An 18,070-nucleotide genomic window follows, 5' to 3' on the forward strand; every position below is an offset into this window, starting at 1 on the left:
TTTGGTTCAGTTTAGTCTGTGTTCAAGAAGCATTCCTTGGCAGGGGTGTCCAACCTGCAGCCCACAGGCTGCATGCGGCACAGGGTGGCTATGAATGTGGCCCAATGCAAAATTGTAAATTCACTTAAAACCTTTTATTTATTTATTTATTTATTTAGCTCATCAGTTTTCATTAGTGTTTGTGTATTTAAAATGTGGCCCAACACAACTCTTCTTCTTCCAGCATGGCCCAGAGGCGCTAAAAGTTTGGACACCCCAGCTAACTAGTTTGTTGAAAAAAACAGACTTCAGCAAGTGGAATTATCTGTAAAGAATCAGGGACTTTAGCAATTTTGCTAAATGTTGTATTCACATAATGTTCAATACATCCATTTTAATAAGTGCTCAAAATTTAATTGGATCAATCATCCTTTTTCATCTAACTTAAAAAAACATTTAATTAACTTTTAAAAAACTTTACTTTTACAAATACCAACTCAATTTTTAAAGTGATAGACTGAATGTACATCGTCAAAAGAATGAGGTGCAGTTTGTGTAGAAAACGTAGCACTGGTACCTACTGACTCATTACCATTCAAAGGAAAACAGAATTTTGTTATTTGTTACTTCTCCCCTTGGTTATTATTTTTATTAAGGAATAATATTCCATTTTTTATTGTATAGTTCTCTTTGGCTATTATTTTAACCGGTTAGCAAAGTTAGCACCTTTCAAATATTTCCAAAAAAACTTGTATTCAGTCCTTACTGGTGTGTCTCAGTAGGTTGGGTGTCATCCCAGAAACGGAAAAGTCATTTGTTCGATTTCGGGTCAGGGCACATGCCTGGGTTGCAAGTTCTGTCCCCAGTCTGGGCACATATAAGAGGCAACTGATCCATGTTTCTCTCTCACATTGATGTTTCTCTCCCTGTCTTTCCTCCCTCCCTCTTCTTCTCTCTAAAAATAAATAGAATCTTTTTTAAAAAACTGTAATTGTACTTCATGGAGATTCTTTAAAATAATTCTATGCCAAGCTCTTTCTCCTAGACCCTAGGAAGGTCTCTCACTGAAGTTGGGACTTCATAGGCCAGAATTTCTACAAGATAAGGCAAAGTGAGAATTTACACAAGAAAAACTAAAGCAGCAATGTACTTTGATGTAAATATTGTGAAAGGATAGAATCCATTGTAATATAGAAATGAATCTTATGCCAGAAGCTACTGACCAAACTCAAGTCCATCTTTGGATTTCATTTCAAACATTGACTTTCATGAAAACTGTCATTTCTGACTTCAACCTTTAAAAAGAAAAAAATTATATAGATGTAAATTTTATGTAGAATTTATATAAAATTTTATATATGTAAAAATTTTTACATAGAAAAGTTTGTGCCTCTCTATGTAACTGAAGACCTTCATCCTTCCCAACATTTCAATATAGGTGTTTTGTTGGAAGATGACAAAGTCCAGTGATAGATCAAACACATAAACCAGTTTTATTCATTGGTTTTAATATCAGAAATCTCATCTACTTGTTTCTAACTTTATTTCTTAGAAGATTGAAGTTGGGGACAATTTTGATTTTAAAAAGAATATTTTTGGTATTCAGTGACATAACCAAAAGCAGGTCTGTCTGCCTGCCACTGCAAAAGAGACAGGTGCTGGACTAAAGGAAAGTGGTTTATTCAGATGCTGCCATCTGGAAGATGGGGGAACTCATATCTCAAAGCCCCATCTCCTGGGAAGTGGGGTACTCTTGTCACAAAGTCTATCTCCACCTCTCAGTGGAGGCAGAGGTTTTTATAAGGAGGGAGAGGGGAATAGAACAAGGAAGAGAGAGGTCAAGGAAGGGGGTTGAAAAGTTCTCTATGTACAGATGAGCACAGTCTATTCTGATAAGGCAAATGATGTGCATCATCCTGGTTTAGTCATCTTGGATTCATGTCATCCTTGTTTTATGTCATCCTGACTCCACCATTGAAGGTCAGCAAATCTCCTGGAGCTGGGATGCCTGATGGTCAGACTTTGTATCTTTTGAAGTTAGTTCCTAAGATTCTCATACAAACGTGTTGTTCATCTACAAGCTACATATTAGAGTCAGTACTTACCTGAAGTCCAAAAAAAAAAAAAAAAGAAAGAAAGAAACAATGTCAAAAGAATGGTGGGGTGGGTTACAATTGCCCATGGTTACAATTTGCCACTGTTAGAATGAGGGTCGCTGTTAGAATGAATGTTGCAAAATTCCTTGGCAACATTTTATGATCTTTCTGTTTCAACCTGATGCCATGTATTCCAGATAATCTCTTCCGAATAAATATTTCTTTTACATTGTGATATCTTCCCACTAATTTGTTAACCTTCAGTACTTCCTACATCAAAGAAAACTGCATTCTAGTATTTTTAACATAACCCAGAGATGACAATCCTTGACAACATAATACTTAAATAAAGTTTGGTATCCCGTACTGCCCACCCCTAAAGAAAGTCATGGTACTTCCAGTGTACACATTTCCCAAACTTAGAGGTGCCATTAATATGCTGTTCTTAAATCCTGTTTCCATTTCTCCACCATCTCCTGCCCTCAGATTCTGACATGACTTGCCTGGGGTGAAGCCTGGGTGTTGGGGCTTTTTAAAGTCGCAAGGTGCACCTTCAGTTGAGAGCCACTGACAGGCTACTGATTTCTTGTGAAACTATAAAACACCTTTCTGATTAAATTAGAAATCAAGAGAGCAGCTAACTGTCTTTCTATCCTTGCCCCCTCAAAAGTTCCTATGACCCTCAAGCATAAATGAATGCTTTCTCTTTGTCCCGCCACTATTCCTAGGTGGAAGCTCACAGAAGGGTCCCACTTGAGAATTTTAGTGGCAGTTCCATGGTCACGTGAGGAGCCTACTCAAGGATGAGTGGGTCCTTGTTCCATGACCTCTCACTTCTTCTAGGTGTCTCCTGCCAGGTGACTCATCTTCCAAACATCCAGGTGCTCCCTTCTACCAATCCCTCTTTCCCCTACACGTCAGAATTGCATTCTGCTTCACTGGGCTCACAAATCATCAGAATACTTCAGAAAACCCAATACTACAGCAGATTATAACTGATTAACTCAGATTGGTAAGCATTTGAATAAATCATGTATATGTCACAAAAGATGGAAAGCAAGAAGAAGAATATCATGGTGGAGCATGATTTCTGTCAGTAAAATGCACAGGCTAACTTCTACTATGTACATCCTGAGTGAACATCCTGGTGTCCATGAGGGCTTTCCTCACCAGTGTGGCTGTGCCAGCTAAGCAAGGCAATGGATGGCCTGCTCCATGGAATGGTTACTGTGGTGACTGCCTCCAGGCAATCTCTCACTGTGGTACAGGCTCTCTTAATCTCAACACTGCCGATTTTCTGGATAATTTTGTTGGGAGTGGGGCACTGCATTATGCATTAGAGGATGTTTAGCAAAATAACTGCTGACCCTATCCAGTAGATGCAAGTAGTACCCCCAAGTTGTGACAACCAGAAATGTCTCTAGAAACTGCCAAATGTCCCTTGGAGGTTTAAGTGAGGGTAAATTGTACCCCTGTGAGAACAACTGGTTCAGTCTAAAGATATTTTGTGCTTGACATTATTTAATGATACATTTTTTTCAGTACCAAACAAGATTTGAAATGGCAGGATTTAGAGAAGAATCCAAATGAGATTTTACAAAATCAGTACCCTAAAAATGAAAATAAAATTAAACTATCATTATGCATCTGAAGTAGTTGACAAGTAAACATTTGATAGTAAACTTTGCATGGTCAATCAAAGAAATATGAGTTATACGTCAGCTCTATAGTTTACTGTCCTTCAAGGGAAAAAGTCACATTAAGTCACTCTTTAAACCTTGAGGAAAAAAGGCTCATATAAAATAACTTCCATCATAGATGAAAGATTTCACATTTTTAGAGTGTATTTCTAGGCAAATTTTCACATTATTTGAATCCAAATTTTCATCATGTTGATTAAAATATAAATGAAAAATATTTTTGTTGCAGTAACTCAAATGCTTTACAAGAAAAGTTGGAGAAACTGTTTCATTTAGATTTTAATAACTGTTGAGAAGTTTCACAAATTGAGTTTTGTCAGTGTGTCTGAGAACAGACCTATTCCCTATAGAAGCTTGATGCTAGCATGAGCTAGGCATGAGCCTATTTGGTCATTCTTTTATAAAGCAAAACAATAAAATTTTTATAATGGAAATTTTTAAACATAAAAGTGAAGTAGTATAAGAAACCTCATATACTCATCATCCAGTATCTTATCAATACTTACGACTCAGTGCCAGTCTTACTGCACCTCTGCCAAACTACAATTCCACCCCAACCTCCCCTCTCCTTATTGTCTTTTTTAGTTTTGTTGAATTTATTGGGATGACATTGGAATTTTCTAGGTTTCAGGTGTACAATTCTGTGATACATCATCGATATATTGGTATATTGTATTATTGTCTTGAAGCAAAGCAGTTTGGTCTCTTCTAGATAGGCTCCACTAATCACTATCCACTCTGAGAAAGACAGCCACATTCTTGTTTGTGAGCAATGATGTCAACCCCCTTTTTCTTTCAACGATGGCTCTCTGCTTAGATGTTACCATGGTCCTTTCACTGATTAACTTGAATTCTTAAACATCTATTCTTAAGATATATTTTTGAAATCTCAAGTTGGGTTTGAATGGAGAAGCAAAGTATTGCAGGCCCTGAATGTTCATAACTGAATGTTTGCTCCTGTATAAATTTTTAAAAGAAAATATTTCCTACTCAAAATAAAATACTTACAGAAGAATGTTGTTAACTATGATATTGTGATTGGTTTCTGGGGAGCTGAATGTTGTCTGCAACCATCAGATCTTTGGGCAACAAATATTAATATTCTCTATTAATTTTGCTGGATTCGGTTAGGAGGGAGAAAAATCATTGAATGGAAGACATGGCTGGTGGACTTCAATTGTTTTTCACAATTCATTCACTCACATTCTCATATTCTCTCCCCCACCCCTCCTCTTTCTCCACTTCTCTCAGTAGTTTTAGTGGGGCACATGACCACCCACCTAGACATCTAGACACTGCATTTACCAGAAGCTCTTGGCTATGTATGGCCAAGCAACTAACTTCTTAGTGATGGCATGTGATCAGAAGTGATCTGCCCCACTTACTGAAAAGAAAATTGCACTCCAAGGAACAACTATAAAGGACACACGGACAAAACCAAGGAGGGTGGAAGCAAGGGAGGGAGGTGGGTTTGTCTGGGGTTGGGGGGGTGGTTGGTGGGGGGTAAATGCAAACAACTGTAATTGAACAACAATAAAATAATTAAAAAGAAAAAAGAAAATTGCTCTCCACTTCTCCAATGGGGAGATGCAACAATGAATCTGGCTACTTTATACCCATAGCGTAAAGGCACTTGGGAAAGATTATGGGGCTGATTCACCAGCCGACTTGCTCTCAATGACCCCCTGAAGCAGTCACCTAAAACTCTAGAGAAACAAGCCACTCTCATTTTGGGTCTCTGTTAAAGCACTTCCAACTCTACCCAAACCAATGAAAATGAAATCCTTCTTTTCAAAAGTACATCATTTTGTTATATTTTGTACTTCATTCTTACATCCTTAAAACACTGTTTTTGTGTTCTCCTTTAGTGGTTGGTCCTGCAAAGGGTGAGATCAAGCCCCCACCCAAAATTTGTTTGGATATTGGGACTGACAATACCATACACACCAAGAGGATATGACAAAAATGATCAGTCACATCATGGGATTTTCAGGCAAGAACAGAGCAGAGACAAGTAAGTCTAAGTGTCAATAGTACGGTGGTTTCATTGGTTTTAGCTTTTTTGTGGCCAGGAGGCAGGGCCTTGAGTGAGAATTCCTAGCTGCTGGGGCTGGCTAGCCCAGGTGTGGGGAAAAAAGGAAAGGGGAGATGCGGCTTGAGAGCTATCAGTGTTCCAACATCCAAAGTGGAGTTTTCCTTTTTGTCAGTCCTGAAGTAATGTCTTAATGAGAAACTGATAATGAAACGGAGGAATAATCTTGAAAAAAATGGTTCAATTTTGATCATGAGAGTATTAGTGTTCCAAACACTAAGAAAATGTGTAAATTCATTTCTTGCTGCCACTGTCTCAGTGTCTGAAAAATGTCACCTACCCACAGATTAAGAAGTTTTGGAGACAGAAAGGCCCATTACAATGATAAATTTTTCTTATGATGTTTATGATGATTCAATGAATTTTTAATTTACTTTTCAGCATATGTTATTGATTATGCTATTACAGTTTTCCCAATTTTACCCCCTTTATCCTCCCTCTGCCTTGCACCCTCCAACCCTCCAGCATTACCCCTCCCTTAGTTCATGTCCATGGGTTGTACGTATAAGTTCTTTGAATTCTCTGTTTCCTGTACCATTCTTATCTATTTTATGCCTATCAATTATGCTTCTTATTCCCTGTGCCTTTCCCCTCCTATTCTTCCCCTCCCCCTCCCCACTGAAAAACCTCCATGTGATGTCCATTTTTCTTATTCTGTTCCTGTTCTAGTTGTTTGCTTAGTTTTTGTTTTTGTTTTTTTTAGTTGTTAATAGCTGTGAGTTTGTTGTCATTTTACTGTTCATAGTTTTTGATCTTCTATTCCTTAGATAAGTCCCCTTAACATTTCATATAATAAGTGCTTGGTGATGATGAACTCCTTGAACTTGACCTTATCTGGGAAGCACTTTGTCTGCCCTTCCATTCTAAATGATAGCTTTGCTGGATGGAGTAATTTTGGATGTATGTCCTTCCCTTTCATGACTTTGAATACTTTCCAGCACCTTCTCGCCTGCAAGGTTTCTTCTGAAAAATCAGGTGATTGTCTTATGGGAACTCCTTTGTAGGTAAATCTCTCCTTTCTTCTTACTGCTTTTAAGATTCTCTCTTTATCTTTAATCTTGGGTAACTTAATGATGATGTGCCTTGGTGTGTTTTTCTTTGGGTCCAACTGCTTTGGGACTCTCTGGGCTTCCTGGATTTCCTAGAAATCTATTTCCTTTGCCAGATTGGGGAAGTTTTCCTTCATTATTTGTTCAGATAAGTTTTCAATTTCCTAGCATTTCCTAAGCCTCTCCTCATTTTTTAAAATTCTTGTTTCTTCATTCTGTTCTAGTTAGATGTTTATTTCTTCATTTTGTTCCAAATTGTTGATTTGAGTCCTGGTTTCCTTCCCTTCATTGTTGGTTCCCTGTATATTTTGCTTTATTTCAGTTTGGGTAGACTTTATTTGTTCCTTCATTTTGGGACCAAGCTCAATCAGTTCTGTGAGCATCCTGATTACCAGTGTTTGAATTCTGCATCAGATAGGTTGGCTCTCTCTTTGTCACTTAGCTTTTTTTCTGGAGTTTTGATCTGTTCTTTTATTTGGGCCATATTTCTTTGTCTCAGCACACCTGTTATGTTGTAGGGGTGTGGGGCCTTAGGTTTTCATCCAGAGGGGGCAACCCTCTTTGCTGCGCTGTGGCACTGTCTGTGGAGGAGGGTTCAGAGAGAGAACAATACAGCTTGTTTGCTCCCCTCTAGCCCCACTTTCCAACAAACTCTCTTGTGTGAGACTGGGAGTTTCTCCCACCTTGGCAAACTCCACAGTAGTTTACAGCTAGCTTGAGTCTTTAGTTTCCTCTTCAGCCAGCCCCCGCCTCACCCCCGCAGTCCGCTGCCTTTCTGTGTGTCCTTTCCACTTGGCTGCTTGCTTCCACCCCCCTCCTATCCTCCTACCAGTCTGGGTGAATGTTTCTTTAATGCCTTGGTTGTCAGAGTTCCATGCAGTTTGGTTTTCTGGCACTTCTGGTTGTTTATTGTTTTTAGATTAGTTGTATCCTTCTTTTGGTTGTGTGAGGAAGTAAAGTGTTTCTACCTACGCCTCCATCTTGGCCAGATCCCAATTAAATGAATTTTAATCTCACCAAGAGAAACTAGAAAAAAAAGAAAAAAAAAACCTTTCAATGACCAACTTTCAGTGAACAAAGGTGCTTTTTAAACTAGCAAAAAGTAAAGTACTATGCCATTACCAGAAGACAAATCATGTCTTTGTATAATTGTGTTCCTTTCAATAGAGACAAGTTTTAAGAATATTTCTAAAGGTGTTTAATTCTAACATTCTTATAAAACTTACAGGGTAACTTACAAATTTTAAAAAATCTTTTGTCAGACCACCTGTCACTGTACTCATAAAGGATTAGAATAGTTATGCAAATCAAATTCTAGAAATAGCTCAGTATATCCCCATAATTCCTTAAGACAAATATGCAAAGTAAATTGATCATGAGTATGGGTTAAAAGAATTACACACTGTACAGTTATACTCTTTCTGTCACTCTGCAGAATGAATACCTATGACAGAGGTTCTCCCATCTCTCTTCTCCATCTTGTTCTATCAAGCACATTGCCACACAAATTGGTCAATACTCTGGAAATATATCGAGAAAATATATGAAGAAGCAAAAGGAAAGGGATGTTAAATGAAAAAGACAAGGAAAATTTTTATCTTGTGCATTTTAAATTTTGTGATCTCTAGAGAATATTTTGATAAGGTATGTATTAAGTCAGCATTTGCACTTTAATAAATTTCAAGGCCTTTTGAAATTACAGGACATCTATATTATCAAGAAAATGAAACTATTTATTGTACTTTCCTGGTTCCAATATAAGTTCTAACCAAAAACAATGTATGCTTCTCAGATATCACATCCTGGGAGAAAAGATTTCCATCCTAGAAACCTACTCAAACTGGCATAATTCAGATATCATAAATGCATTGGGGAAGCTTTTAAATATATCCAACAATTTACACGTGCTCCATGTAGAGAAGGCTGACCACTTAGAACTTAATTCAGAAGAGACTAAATTATTCCTCCTAGAAGCCAAGTATTGTAATAATAACTTTAATTTACCTGTTTCTTTAATGCTACTGAAAAATAAGAGGATTGTTCTTATGCCTTGACATTGCAATTTAAAACATTTTTGCATGTTCTGTCTGTGTAATTGGAAGTAACTTCAAGGCTTTAGGCTTTCAGATATAAATTTCAAACTGTTTATTTATCTTAAATGCCTGCAATCAAGGATACAGGATGGGTTGAATACCTATTAAGACTTTCTCCCCTCTTTTCCCTTCACCTAAAGCATAAAATACCATTTTCGGTAGTGTCAGAAAATGACACTGCCTTCCTTTGGGAGGGTAAAGGAGGAGAGCGCTTTTTTTGAGGGCTACCAGTTTGATTTCTATGAAGTTCTGACATTTCTAAATAACAGCATCTTTGCTGGCTCTCCTTGAACAAGATTTTGTGTAACAAATTTCCTCCATTAAAAGGAACACATTCGTTGCTGACACTTGAACACTCAGAAAGAACTGGAACAGAAAAGTTTTGATGGAAAAATATGAGCCTTTATTGCACTCAGGGGAATTCATTTATAAAGCAGGCTCTAGAGTGAGGAGAACAGAGGAGTCAGAAAGAGACATGAGAAGCAGGAGGAAGAGAGACTGGGTCTGGTCCTCTGGTTTCTCCTGCTTCTCTCAAGTCAGGTGGGTCAGCAGAGTGAATGCGGGGCACTTCGGACTATCTGTCATGATGTCTGATCTCACTGTCTCCAGCTGTTTATGTGGCTCCTTCTCCTATCACTTGCCATGTCTGTCTCACTTTACAGTTTGGGGCACATTGGCCAAGTTTCTCCCAGTAGCTTGCTAACTTATTAGCAAGATAACTGGATCTTCCTTATCGCTGTGTCTCCCTGCACTGCTCAATCGAGACACTGGCTGCTCCTTAGCTTATAATACCTATCGATTGGATGGATTCATTCAAGTAGTTTTCCAGATTACTATAACTACATTTATGGTATCAGCAGTCTTATAAAGTGTAATTGAACAGAACTAGCCTAGTAATGGGTATCTTTTTAATCTTCTAGATTTAGTTCAGTCTAAGAAATCAAGTCATATATATCCTATGTTTCTAGAGCCAGGTTAATTTAATGGTTAATAGCAGGCTGAATGATCTGATAGATGGAAAAGTAAATTAAGTCTAATTTTTAAAAATTTGTGAATACAGTTCTAGAATATGAAGCATACCTATCAAAGGAGTGGAGGGGATAGAATAGTTTTAAGTAATGTTGTGAAATTGTTGCTTCAAATGACAGGTTCCCTGAATATTAGTTCCTGAAGCAATAGTAGTTTTTATTTTAAAACCAGAAGTGTAAAGATATAGATAAAGATATAGATAAAAATATAGGTTTGCCTGCTTGATTAAACAGTTCAATAATGTTAATTAAAATAGATGTCTGCTCTTTCATCTTTCTGGTCTGCTATCTTTACTGTATTGACAGTATCTCTTTTCATAGTTGCAAGATAGCTGCTGTGGCTCCAAGTACCACATCCAAAAACATCCCCAAAGGAAGGAAGAGGCAAGGCAAAACGACTTTCTTTATAGACTGGGTTAGACACCAAAAGCCTTGTCCAGGTTGGGAAAAAAAGCATAAAGAACCCATTGGACTCAGAACAAGTTTGCTTTTACTTCTATTTACTCCAGAAGCAGCTAATAAACCATGCAAAGGATATTGATATGGGTCTAAAAGGTGGGTAGGTTACCTGCTTGGCCCCTCACAGAGGGAGTCCTGAAGGCCACTCATCTTGAGGCAGGTAACACAGAGTAACATTTCTTCACGGTGAATAAAGCACACTATTTGGGATCCACTGCATGATAACGCCAGCCACTTCAGTGCACAGACAAGTTAAAAAACCACTAAGACAGTAACTCTGTTACTCAGTCCACCATGGCACTCGAACCTAATGACTAAGTTTGAAGCCTTAAAAATTTTGCAGGGACTGTCCTAGAAAAATATTCCCTTATCTGTAGGGGCTACTTCACTCTTTTTGTCTAGGAGTTCACTCCCTGAAAGCTTAACTACAGTTGACCTGGGAAACAGGGAGTGAAGACTTGGGGCACACAAAACAATAAATGCAAAGGTATGTTTGGGGGCCACCGTATAACCTGTTCAGGGCACTTCCAGTGACTGGGAGAGGCTAGAATACAGGGTTGAGAAGGGTGTTGGAGAAAGCAAGATTAGAGAGGGAGCCGGGAGCCTATGGTATGCATGAAGATTCATCACTTTTATTTCTTTTTTTTAAAGAGAAAAAATGGAGTGGGGAAGAAATAAAAAAAGGACAATGAAGAAGGGAAAGAGTAGAAGAGGGAGCTAAGAAAAAAAAAAGGAAAGGAAAAATGAGAAAGGGAAAAAGTATAAACCAATATGGCAAAGTGACAAGATTTGGCAGGACCGAATAGTGGGTACAAAGATCTTACTTATCACTGTAGTTACTGATTTGTTATATGCTTCCCCACTTTGCTTGAGCTATCTCACTTTCTAAAAAACTAAACATGGTCAGGTGGAAATGTATACAGATATTATCTTTTTGAAAAGATATTTAATGTAAGCTATCAAAAGACCCCAAAATTCTAATTTTAGACCCAATAGTTTCATTGCAGGACATGCATGGATTGATATGCAAGAAATCTATTTTAATTGCCTCAAGTATAGTGACTTTTTTCATCCTGGTTGGAGGTGGGGGAATGCTAATTAACTCCTTTAATAAACAAAAAACTCTTTTAATGGAAGTCTTCCCCATGAAAATTATATTTGTCCTGGTACAATGGATAGAGTATTCTGAAACACAACTAACCTTTTTTGATGGTTTTTATTAATATAATTAACAATCAAAGTATATGTTTATAGATTCATTGATCCAAGAAGCTGTTGAGATGCACGGGTCTTTTTTTCTTTCCCTGGATAGCTCGTTTCCTCTGCCTCTTGTGGTTCTTCGCTCCTTTTCCTTCACAGCTGACTGTCATTTCTCATTACTCTTCAACTCAACCCTCATTGGAAATTGCCCATCTAATCACAATAAAACAAAACAAAACAAAACCAGATAACCAAGTGTGTTCACATGTTGTCTGAAGTAAATTAATCTGAACAAAGGCCTGGAGGTATGCCTCCAACCACCTGGGGAGCCTGTTAAAAATGCTCTTTTCTGGGTTCCACCCTAATCCTTCCTGATAAGAATCTCAACCTCATGAGCACATAAGGTAATACTTACTGTTAAAATTTGAGACTCACTGGCTTATGGATTCTCCTCTGCAAATATACCCATGAACTTAATGCCATATACAGCCAACAGGCTGTCTCTGGCTACCAAGCTGCCGCTTAAGGCTGGAGTTGTCAGAACTAGGCCCTGGCGCCTTGTTTCCTGTGCCAGGCCAGGTACTAAATATCCTGCATACCACATGGGCTGACTGACTTCTAGTTTTTGAACTTGGCTCACTTGGGTGGCGGTGTGTGTGAGTACTGTGTGTGTGTGCAGGGGGCTGGAGTGTTAGATGATGAGAAATTTACTTCTTGGGCGTCTCTCTTTCTAGATTAGCTGAGACTTCTGATGAATGGCTCTTGAATAGTTAACATCTACCTGTCTTATGACCTTGGGAGAAGTAGGGTAATTAATACTTCATATTTTCCAAATATGAGACTGTCTGAGCAGACTGATTGACTTTTAAAAAGGAAAATAATGCTGACCATGACCCGAGATAAATTAAATTGGCCAAGAGAGGCAAGATATCAGAGGAGTAAATGGAAGCCACATTAACCTCCTCCCAGGACAAATCCGGAATTACAACTAAATTGTGGAGGAATCACCCAGAACAAACAACTGAACAATAGCAAAAGAGAAGCCTTATAACCTTGGACAGACAGAAGAATAATATCCAACACTAACTGACTGATGAGGAGTGCAGTGGAGACTCGAGAGGGCTAGCTGAGTGCCCACAGGTGGCAGTGCCATAGGGATAATTAAGCAACTGGTTGGATCCCTGGGAGAAGTGTGGGGTTTAAACCCTAAGCTGGGATCCCCAGCCTAGAGCACCAAAAAGTACACTGACAGTAACAGGCAGCAAAAAGTGGCAGGGTTTCTTTCTACCAGAGACGGCTGGAGATGCAAAGAGCCATTTAAAGAGCCAACACACAAATTTTCATTTACAGCCATTTTCCCAGGGCACTGGCAAAGGCCGGGGCAGAGTGGGCTGGAGAAGGAAGCTTTAGGGAAAGAGCTGAGAGAGTAGTAGCTGGGATCCAGGTGCTGAGTCTTCCCCCATACAGCAGCAGCTATCCTGCTCAGGCAGACCACTCCCCTACAAGAGGCATCAGCTTGAAGAGAAACAATAGCTCCAATGCCAGCAGTGATTCTACCCCACCCTATCTGCTAAGCCTATAAAGCCTGACTGCTGAGTGCAGAGTGCCTAGATTAATAACTGAAGGTGAGAGCCACAGGGAGTAGATCCCTGGCAGTCTGGGAACAGGCAGCCGAGGGTCAGATGGGGTCAACACCTGACATCACCAGAGTTGGATCCAGAAAGGAAAAACAGTTACCACTACTAGAGGCTACCAAGACAAAATCCACTGTGGTATTCTCCATGATTTGTGGTGTTTTTTTTCCTGCATAGTTTTTTAACATTCATTTCTTGCCCAACAAGTTTGTGCATATTAAGTTGCTAGAATTATACTATAGTTTATTTCCCTCCTTTCTTAAAATGTCTTAATCTCTTTACACCCCTATTAATACTGGTTAATTTGATGTTGATAGTGGGGTTCCGAGGGGAGATATATTTTTGTGGATTTGGGCTTGTTTCCTGGACTTTGTGGTTTTGTTCTGGCAGCACCTGCAAACAGCATACAAGACGTGGTGGGTGGAGTGACCCTCAGTCAACCAGCTGGACAGAAGGCCCACCAAAGAAAGACCCAACAACAATGAAAACCCAAAGACATCCAGAGAGCCAACATAAATGACAGCCCAAGAGCAGCAAGTTCAGGAGATCAAGGAGATTGCACCACTGAATCTCACAGGTCTCCTACCATAGTAGTTCACACCATGAAACCAAAGAGTCAGAACACATCAATTTCAGAAGCAGAGGAGGAATCCTCAGAAAGAATGGTAAATGAAATAGAGGCAAGTCAACTCTCAGATACTGAGTTCAAAGCAATGGTTATAAGGAAGTTCAGTGAGCTCACTGAGATTACCAGAAACTACAGGGAAGCTACAAGGAACTTATGGTGAATTATACCAGCATGAAAAAGGGCAGAAATAATCAACAAGAGCCACGAGGAAATGAAGAATACAATTTCTGAATGGAATAACACAGTAGAAGGAATCAAAAGCAGGCTCGATTAAGCAGAGGTTCAGATCAGCGAACTGGAGGACAAGGTAGAAAAAAAACACCCAGAATGAGCAAGAAAAGGAAAAGAGGCTCAGAAAGAATGAAGAGGGGTTAAGGGAAATGCAGGACAACATGAAATGCCATAATATCCGTATAATAGGGATACCAGGAGGAGAAGAAGAAGAGCGAGGGATAGAAACCTGTTTGAAAAAGTAATGATGGAAAATTTCCCTAATCTGATGAGAGAAAATGTCACACAAATCCAGGAAACACAGAGGTTCCCAATCAAGAGGAACCCAAAGATCCCCACTTCAAGACACATCATAATTAAAATGGCAAAATTCCAAGAAAGAGAGAATAAAAGGCAGCAAGGGAGAAACAGGAAGTAACATACAAGGGGGCCCCCAGATAAGACTAGCAGCTGATTTCTCAATGGAAATGCTACAAACCAGAAGGGAATAGCAAGGGATATTGCAAATAAAAGGAAAAAAAGGCCTGCAAACAAGACTACTCTACACATCAAGTCTCTCCTTTAAAATGGAAGGCCAAATAAGGAGCTTCCCAGACAAAAGAAGGCTCAATGAATGCACCTCCACCAAACCAGCACCGCAAGAAATGCTAAAGGGACTGCTTTAAGAAAATCAAGAAAAAGAGTGAGAGAGAAACACAGGTATGAAGGAAGTATTATGGCAATGAATAAGTACCTATCAATAATAAGCTTAAATGTAAGTGGATTAACTGCTCCAGTCAAAAGACACAGGATAGTTGAATGGATAAGGAATTAGGACCCGTACATATGCTGCCTATGAGAGACCCACTTCAGAGCAAAAGGCCTACGCAGACGGAAAGTGAAGGGCTGGAAACGAATATTCCAAGCTAAGGGACCGGGGGAAAAAAAAGCCAGGGTAGCAATACTCTTATCAGACAAAACAGATTCAAAACAAAGGCCATAAAAAGAGACCCAGAAGAACACTTCATAATACTCAAGGGAAGAATCCATCATGAAAACATAAACATTATAAACTGTATGCACACAACATAGGAGCACTCAAATATACAACTAAACTCTTGGAGGATTTCAAGAAAGGTATAGACATCAACATACTTAAACTAGGGGATTTTAACACCCCACTGTCAAAAATGAGTAGATCTTCCAAACAAAATATCTACAAGGATATTGCACATCGAATAATGTCCTAGATCAAATGGACTTAAGTGATATATATAGAGACTTTCATTACAAAGAAGTAAAATACACATTCTTTTGAAATGCACATGGAACATTTTCAAAGACAGACCACATGACAGGACACAAAACAAGCCTCAACAAACTGAAGAAAATTGAAATCTAATTAAGCACTTTCTCAGACCACAAGGGCCTGAAGCTAGAAACCAACCTCAACCTCAAGGAAAAAACTCAAAAATGCTCAAATTCATGGAGATTGAATAGCATGCTATTAAATAATGAATGAGTTAAAAATGAGATCAAGGAAGAAACCAAAAAGTTTCTTGAAACAAATGAAAATGAACTCACAAAAGTCCAAAACTTATGGGACACAGCGAAGGCAGTCCTGGGATGGAAGTTCATAGCGATACAGGCCTACCTAAAAAAGACAGAAATATTTCAAATAAACAACCTAACCCTACATGAGGAAGAACTGGAGGAACAACAACAAACAAAGCCCAGAGTGAGTCGAAGGAAGGAGATAATCAAGATCAGAGCAGAATTAAACTACATAGAGAGTAAAAGAACAATTCTAATGATCAATAAATCCAGGAGCTGGTTCTCTAAAATGATAAAATCAGAAATGAAAGAGGAGAGATTACAACTGACACCACCAAAATACAAAGGATTGTAAGAAATTACTATGAACAATGATATGCTAAGAAATTTGAAAACCTGAGTGAAATCGATAGATTTCTAGAAAAATATAATCTTCCAAAACAGAATGAACAAGCAGAGAGCCTGAACAGACCAATAACAGCTGATGAAACTGAAGCAGTCATCAAAAAACTCCCAGAACATAAAAGCCCTGGACTGGACAGTTTCACAGCAGAATTTTACAAAACATTTAAGGAAGAGCTAACCCCTATACTTCACAGACTATTCAAAAAAGTCCAAGAAGATGGAAGACTCCCAAACTCCTGTAATGAAGCCAGAATCATCCTAGTCCAAAAACCAGATAAAGACATAACAACGAAAGAAAACTGCAGGACATTTTTGCTAATGAACATAGATGCTAAAATTCTCAACAAAATATTGGCAAACCACATCCAGCAATAGATTAAAAACATCATATACCATGATCAAGTGGGATTCATTCCAAAGGTGCAAGGATGGTACAATATTCGCAAATCAATAAACCTAATACATCACAAAAACAAAAGGCAAAAAATCATGATTATATCAACAGATGCAGAAAAAGCATTTGGTAAGGTACAGCACCAATTTATGATAAAAACACTCAGCAAAGTGGGATTAGAGGGAGCATTCCTCAACATAATAAAGGCCATATATGAGAAACCAATAGCCAATATATACTCAGACAAAAACTAAAATCTTTCCCACTAAGATTAGGTTCAAGACAAGGATGTCCTCTTTCACCACTTCTATTCAACACAGTATTGGAAGTCCTAGCCACAGTGATCAGACAAGAAAAAGAAATAAAAGGCATCCAAATTGGAAAGGAGGAAGCAAAACTGTCATTGTTTGCAGATGACGTGATACTGTATATAGAAAATCCTATAGACTCCACCAAAAAACTACTCGACCTAATAAATTTGGCAAAACGGTGGGATACAAAATCAATATTCAGAAATCAAAGGCATTTTTGTACACCAACAATGAAATATCAGAAACAGAAGTCAGGAAAAAAAATCTCACTTGATATAGCAACATGAAAAATAAAGTACCTAGAAATAAACCTAACCAAGGAGGTAAAAGATCTATAATCAGAGTACTACACAACACTGAAGAAAGGAATTAAGGAAGACACAAACAAACAGAAGCATAAACTGTGTTCATGCATCGGAAGAATTAACATCATCAAAATGTCCATACTACCCACAGTGATTTATAGATTCAACGCTATCCCTATTAAAAGTGCCAATGACATATTCCACAGATATAGAACAAATATTCCAAAAATGTATATGGAACCATAAATGACCGCAAATAGCTGCAGCAAGCTTGAGAAAGAAGAACAAAGTAGGAGGGATCACAATACCTGATATCAAACTATATTACAAGGCCACAGTATTCCAAAACAGTGTGATACTGGCATAAGAACAGACACATGGGTCAATGGAACAGAGTAGAGAGCCCAGAAATAAACACAAGTCTTTAGGGTCAATTATTATTCAACAAAGGGGGCAGAAACATAAAATGGGGTAAAAATAGCCTCATCCACAAATATTGTTGGGAGATCTGGACAGCTACATGCCAAAAAATTAAACTTGATCACCAACTTAAACCATTCACCCAAATAAATTCAAAGTGGATAAAAGACTTAAATATAAGTCGCAACATCATAAAAGTCCTAGAGGGTAACATAGGCAGGAGAATCTCAGATATTCCATGTGGCAATATTTTCACCAATATGTCCCCTAAAGCAAGGGACATAAAGGAAAGAATAAACAAATGGGACTTTATCATAATAAAAAGCTTCTTAATGGCTAAAGAAAACAGCAACAATGAAAAGGGAACCAACAGTATGGGAAAAGATATTTGCCCTTGGACAAGGGTCTGATCTACAAAATATATGAAGAACTCACACGACTCCATTCCAGGAAGACAAATAATCCAGTTAAAAAATGGGCAAAGGACCTGAACAGACACTTCTCCAAGGACAT

This window comes from Desmodus rotundus, chromosome 8 (assembly GCF_022682495.2).
Source record: "Desmodus rotundus isolate HL8 chromosome 8, HLdesRot8A.1, whole genome shotgun sequence".
Classification (NCBI taxonomy): domain Eukaryota; kingdom Metazoa; phylum Chordata; class Mammalia; order Chiroptera; family Phyllostomidae; genus Desmodus; species Desmodus rotundus.